This window comes from Gadus morhua, chromosome 3 (assembly GCF_902167405.1).
Source record: "Gadus morhua chromosome 3, gadMor3.0, whole genome shotgun sequence".
NCBI classification, from domain to species: Eukaryota; Metazoa; Chordata; class Actinopteri; order Gadiformes; family Gadidae; genus Gadus; species Gadus morhua.
Window position 1 is genome coordinate 4,344,350 of NC_044050.1, and position 7,500 is coordinate 4,351,849.

The following is a 7,500-nucleotide window of genomic DNA, read 5'->3' on the forward strand; positions in this document are numbered from 1 at the left end:
GCCTCTACATTTAAGCTTATATTGCTATATTTACTACATGTTTTCCAACGAGAGAGAAATTCCGTAATTACCCTGATAAGTGGCCAAAATAACCAGTTTCAGCAATTTACATGGACTAAGGTTATGAAGGAGCTACACCATTCGGTATTTATTGACTGAGCGTCTTTCTTAATCTATAACTCGGGGTGGGACCCATGACTTTGACCTTATTTGTGTGCTGAACTTGTACAGAAGGCTCCAGGCTCAGTGAATGAGGTGTTCACCAAAATGCAGCCAGGCTCCTAACCTGCAATGCTCGGTACAGTGTGTATGTCTGTGTCTGTTTTCAGTTCTATTTCTAGTTTTTCTTCCCTCCCATTCCCGTGTCCTTATTTACCAGCGCTGGTCACATTGTACGAGACTCAAGTGGGAAGTGTAGATGGGTCACTTTGCTTTATCCCCCTCCCACACATCTTTCTTTGATGATAGAGGCCAGTACCACAGCGAGAGCAATGGAGGCTAACACATCACTTTGTGTGTGTGTGTGTGTGTGTGTGTGTGTGTGTGTGTGTGTGTGTGTGTGTGTGTGTGTGTGTGTGTGTGTGTGTGTGTTTGCTCGTGAACTCTCGAGTGCACTCATGCGTGCACTCATCTGAGTGCTCATCCGTGCACGTGTGTGTGTGCATGTAAGCACACTCCCATTGACCATGTAAACAAAGTCGGCCATATTCACTAACTGGTGAGCTTTGTGTGGAGCCCTGCGTCCCGTCAGGCCCAGTGGTCAGTAGAGAGCGAGAGGGACGGCAAGGGTATCTGTGGCCCTGAGCAGGGCTGGAGATGGAGGCTGGATACGGAGAGAGGAGGGAGCAGTACAAACTGCAGCATGACAGAGAGGAAATATTCTCTAAATGGACCTAGAGGAAAAGAGGTTGGGGAAGAATAAAAATGTACAATGAGGACATTAGGAAAGATAAGTGAATTGATATTGACAAAGGATTGTGATCGTATTAAACCAGTGTTTGGGTAATATCATACACGATGAACAGTGAACTTTTATGAACTGTAAAAGTTATAGTAGTTAAGAACATCCGGCCTGAATGTGGGACAGGCTTTCATTCCCTTCTTTACAAACTCAAACAGTGGGACGATTAAGCTAATAATTACTATTAGTTTTTCGATTTAGAAAAAATTGGGCGAAAGGACATGCATGCAAGGTGTTCAGGTGTTTGCAAGCTCTTTACCGGTATTACATAGATGAACGCTCAGTACGACGAAGAGGGGCTGAACACACCAGCTGGACGGTCCATGCAGCAAATACAGCTTTTATGATGCTGGCTCGTCTGATCGCAGTCCCACCCCGCAGAGCGCACATCTACTCGTGAATCCACGTTGTAACAGATTCTTTGTATGCTTATGACAAAATACAAAAACAAAAAGATTTCCGTATTGATTCATGAACTTGTACAGAACCAAAAATAGAGATTTGTTTTTCATTTAAAATCATCACACATTGAATCTCAGATAGATAAATTCAAGATCATATCTATTTGTCTTTGCTGCTATTGTTATGCTTTCTTTTTTTCGTTTACACTCGCAAAATAACACATAATTAAAATTGGTGTTTTTGTTCAACATATAGGTTGTTCAACACGCCAATTAAGGGGACTGGGGTCTTTAATTGGAATTCAGCTTTTATTGAAATTGTTCCGGTCTCCATATAGAGCATTACGTAAGCAGTACTTCAACTGAAGACTAAACCCTGCGACCCTGGGTGTGGTGTATAATGCGATGGGTATATACAGAACAAGTTAATCTAAGAAGCTGGTTCCAGGCTTCCTTCTTTCAGGTTTCTGGGGGTTATTTTAGCTTAACAATTCAAGTATTATTGTTATGTTCTCAAAGTAATGCTAAGCTTTCTTCGCTTTCACCACAGACACTTATCCCTATTGCTGTTTTTGTTTACTTCTTTTTAAATCAGGTAATTTCCAACTGATTTCCTAGTAGAAATCCCTAACAAACGAAAAACACTTTGTTTATTTCCTCCTGCTGTCCTGGTTCATGTGTGTTTGTGTGTGTGCGTGGTGTGTGTGTGAGTCTGTGTGTGTGTCTGTGTGTGTCTGTGTGTGTATGTGTTTGTGTGTGTGTGTGTGTGTGCGTGTGTGTGTGTGTGTGTGTGTGTGTGTGTGTCTCTGCGTGTGTCTCTGCAAAAACACTTTGTTTATTTCCTCCTGTCCTGGTTCATGTGTGTTTGTGTGTGTGTGTGGTGTGTGTGTGTGAGTCTGTGTGTGTGTCTGTGTGTGTATGTGTTTGTGTGTCTGTGTTTGTGTGTGTGTGTGTGTGTGTGTGTGTGTGTGTGTGTGTGTGTGTGTGTGTGTGTGTGTGTGTGTCTGTGTGTGTGTGTGTGTCTCTGCGTGTGTCTCTGCGTGTGGTCCAGGTGTTTTCCCCCCACCTGCTCCTTGGTGACTAACGAGGTCCCTCTGCTCCTCATTCTCCAACTCTTTTTCTTCCTCAACCACTTTCTTGTCGCTAGCGAACTCCTTCCTTCATCTGCTTGACCTCTTCCCGAGAGGATAGGACTCTTACAGACGGCCTCCTGATATTCTTAGCATTTATTTAGGAAGATAAACCGAACAAGAACCAAAGTGAATTGCCAGAGGTACTGGCCCTGTTTTATAGGAACCCTAAGTGGTGTAATGTGGTCATTTATACACTTATACCCCTACTGTCTTCTCTGTGCTGCTAAGTGATCATAGGGGGTCTCTAGATAACGTTCTAGAGGGATCTCTGGAAACGTGATGGGATGTCAAGTCAGGATCGGGAGTTTATATAGAAGGTGATTGAATGACACCGAGTGCCCTTCTGTTACGCCTGATGGACTCAAAATGCAGAGGTTCAATTTCATTAAAGAGTGTGTTTAGAAGGCAATGCCCAGATGTTTGATAAGGAATTGAAACAATTTGCTGTTTAATGTATAGTTTGTTTGATGATGTTTAGTTTGTAGTACTCACACTGGATCTTTTCCTCTGAATGTCTTCAATCATCCATTTTAGATCAGCAGTCGCTCTGTGTAGTCTCCATGTCACCTAGCTACCCTGCTTCACAAGTGCAGCTCGGTAAATGGAGCTGTGCCTGTGTGTTTTTGTGTGTGTGTGGGGCTGTGCACGCTCATGTATGATTGCGCGTGTGTGTGTTCCTACATAATGGTGTGTTGGGCCAGTTTGTGTCAAAGTGTGAGAGAAAGAGAGTGAGACCAAGACAATAGTTAATGGCTGTCATTTGGCAGAACAGTGATTCCATTAGTCCAAGGCAAATGGACCACGTGTTTTCCAATGCGGTGTCTTCTCCCTCCCTCGGTCGTATCGAGAGTAAGGAGGATAATGCTGCTTCGTTCTCACACTCGTATTATGATTACTCCCCTTCGTATTGATCACTCATACGTACATCTAAGCAAGCTGTGTCACGTCCGCGAGATACACTTTCACTCTCATCGCTTTCATCCTTGCCACTATCTGGCGATGGCGCGGAAGAACACACACATACACACACAAACACATACACAATATTTTTATTTACTTTGTCTAAACCAAAAAACATCTCTCTTTATTTTTCCCTGCGTTTCCTTCCTAGTTCTTCACTTCTGGATTCAGTCCACCTAGCTTATTCCAAACGTTACAAATCACTGCAACGTGCTGGAGTGGTTTCATTTAGAAATGTTACTTAAAATAACACAAATAGAAAACCACAATTTGTATAGTTGTAATATTACTAGCGTGTTATGGTGAACAATAAAACATGTTTTTGTTCATAACCAAATTTTCCATCTGGTCCTACGTGCTTTCTTACTTATTTAATTTGGCTAAACATTAGTTACCATGAAAGTAATTATATAAAAAATATATTATGTTTCAAGTTCAGAACAAACGTCCAAATACACACAATCCCAAACGAATACATTCAATAAACATGCAATAAATGCCACATAGTCACCCATATGGTGTGTGTGTGTGTGTGTGTGTGTGTGTGTGTGTGTGTGTGTGTGTGTGTGTGTGTGTGTGTGTGTGTGTGTGTGTGTGTGTGTGTGTGTGTGTGTGTGTGTGTGTGTCTGTTATAACCTTGTGTTCCCTCCCACCACTATCTTAGGCGCCTGCAGTCTGAGGGGGAAAGCATCTGATTTCAGCATCTGGACGCGCACACACACACACACACACACACACACACACACACACACACACACACGTACACACACACACACACACACACACACACACACACACACACACACACACACACACACACACACACACACACACACACACACACACAGGGTGTTTTTGTGTCTGCGTGATAGCAGCAGTGAGCTGACACCAAGAAAGGTTATCTGAAATCAGGGCCTGTGGTAAAGACACGCGTCTACCCGGCCACACACACACACACACACGCCCAGTTCAACGACTGCAGTGCATGGCTAACTTTAGCCGAACCCAACAGCACATTTTGTAGGGAAAGTGACAGTCAGCCAAACTGTTAACATTAAAAGAAAGATTGTCCCTCTTTAAAGATTAAACATGTTTTTTTTTTTTTTTTAAAGATAACCTTTAGCCAAACAGCAGCTTTGGGATGCGGTGTTATTGCCTGGCATTTGGAGCATACCTGCAGGGGCAAACAGTCTCCTCATATGAATGGTTAAATATGTCAATTTAGCCAATCACCATCAAGGGAGCATGCTTTCTCAACAATGCAGGGCGAAAATGCATTGTAATTAGTGCCACCCAATACAAGTGTGTGTATTCTTGTTTGTTAATGTGTGTGTGTGTGTGTTCATGCAGGCATGCGACCATTTGCATATGCCTCTGTTTGATTTCATGTCTGTGTTTGTGTACGTTGTGTGTGTGCATGTGTTGGTGCGTGTGTGTGTGTTTGTTGGTGTGTGTGTGTGTGTGTGTGTGTGTGTGTGTGTGTGTGTGTGTGTGTGTGTGTGTGTGTTGTTTGTGTGTGTGTGTGTGTGTAGGAGGGGGGGGGGCTGTAGGTGTGTGTGTGTGTGTTTGAATCTGTCAAAGAACAAATACACTGAGTTCTCCCATCAGTAAATTTAGTTGTGGCGCCGATGTAGACTCTGCCTATTGAAGTTATCTCCAGCCTACATAGTTTCATCGTTTGTTTCTGTTTATATTTTTAATTGCCGTTATAATATACTACATTCTACAGTGTATAAGATATGCAGGTATACTTTTTCAGCATCATTATTGTACAGAACCATAAATGCGCAGGCCTCCAATCAGTAGAAGCTTTAAAAGTACCGATGCAAACACGGCTTAGATAATAGTTATTCAATGGTATGAGTAATACTATTTAAGAGAAAGATTCGCTTTTTATGTGTGCATAAATAAACCATTTCTAATCCTTTTGTGTTCACTTATTTCCCCTCAATCACGGCCTCCTTAGTGCCCAGGTCTGCCTCTCCTTTCTCCTACTCCTCTCTTGGGTTGAGTAAGACGTTGTGTTTGTTACACGGAGGGTGAGGTTTGGCTAAACAGCAGGGCTGAAAGACAATCACCCAGATCATGTTTTTGTTGATAGAGACAATTACCGAAAGGCATCAAGTTGCTCCTTTTTCAAGAAACGTGCGCCTTGGAATCACAAACGGTCGGCGTGGTGATGTAATCCGTGTTCTATCTGGAGTTCAACACATAGCCACCGGTCTCAAGGACACAACGCATCGCTGTTGTCAATAGGAGTAACAATTTGCCGTCACAAACCTTAAATTCACTTTCTTTTTTATAGTCGCACTGTGTCACTTTTCCAGGAATCTGCGTTTTTCTCGTATTGGCAGTTTGGGGAAATTCAAACCATGCAGGCTGGTTCTGACCCACTGCCACCACTTCTGAGCATGCAGAACATCAGAGGCTGACAGACCAGTTTGTTGATGCTGTTGACCTCAAGGCACCGTCGGGCTATGAACTCAGTTTCCCTGAGCGGCCCACATCTTAGCATGAGTCACATGCGTGTTTGTAAACGCATCCTCCCAAACGATTGTCAGAATGCAGCCAAAGCTGTTTACAGCGGAATGCTAAAAGACGCACAAGTTGTTGGTTGCCCGACTGCTCGCATGGGCGGATGAAACGGGGGCTGCTGTTCTGCACATGCCCAAAGCTACCAGGAATGGGTTTAAAGTCCCCCCATTCAGAGTTTAGCCAACTAACAATGTTTAAATGGATGACTTTTCTTGACAATTTGGTTTTTAACAGGAAATGGAGGTGGACATTTTTTTCTCTCCAACATTTATTTTAGGATTTCAAATAGATCCAGACTCCAGCAAGTCTCTGAAACACATAAGGAAGGTTGCAATTTGTGACTATAAATTGCAAAAAAACTGCTTTGAACTTTGTTTTGAAAGTGTTCCATTTTGAGTGACAAATGCACTCCTCCCAACCGGACTTTCTTAATGCTGGTTGTAGCAAATCACAGAACTGCAATGCAAGATGAGAATATGATTGTTCATATTATTATTAAAATAATAACATGAACAATAATGATAAAAACAGTATTTCTGTGCTGTAGAGTCCTCAAATCAGAGAATAATGTTCCACTGGTTAAAAGTGAAGATGTTCTCCCGAGCTCGTATCTTCCCCCAGGTGGGATTTGTTTGTATCTGTGGAGCCTTCAGCTGGGCCCTTCTGGCATGAGCCTCCTCATGTTTTTCTTTTTAAGCTGGCTGAGGGTTAGCATGACGGTTGGTCTCACATGTATATCTAATCTCAATGAACACATTGATATGCATGCGCATACAGGGTGCGAGATGCACCGTGTTCTAATACCTTTTCGAGTTTGCAGTCAATCCTAAAATAAAAAAATCTGGAAATTGTGTGTCATTCAAAAGTGAGCTAATGTAAAGGCGTGTGTGTGTGTGTGTGTGTGTGTGTGTGTGTGTGTGTGTGTGTGTGTGTGTGTGTGTGTGTGTGTGTGTGTGTGTGTGTGTGTGTGTGTGTGTGTGTGTGCGTGTCTATGTGCGTGTCTGTGTGCGTGTGTGTCTGAGTGTGTGTGTGTGTGTGTCTTTGTGTGTGTGGGCGGGCATGGGCTTGGCTGTGGGTGCGTGCATGTGGGCACATGTGGGTGTGTTTGCGTATATGCAGGAATACAAAGCACGTGGTTCCAACAGCTGGTTGAAATCAAGACTGATGAGCAATTACAGAGAAAGGGTTCTGAGCGACGCGACAATCAGTCCTCTATTATCGTAATCATCTTCAGACAAGGGGAACGCACCTTGGGCAGGATGGCGCAGAGTGAGAGTCAAGATACAGTGGTGCGCCGGGGAGAGAGGACGGTTAGAGACACACTTACAGATCCACGTTAGTCATGTTTTCACTTGTTTCTAAAGGTGCATGCGTCCTTTGAGATCAACTCACCTGGAATTAAAGACAACTCATGGATGTGTTGGGTGCAACGTTTTTAACTGTGACTGACACGTGTTACTGCAGACGTTACTTTGGTAATCGGTGAGATCAATTGGCCATCTTTATTTTT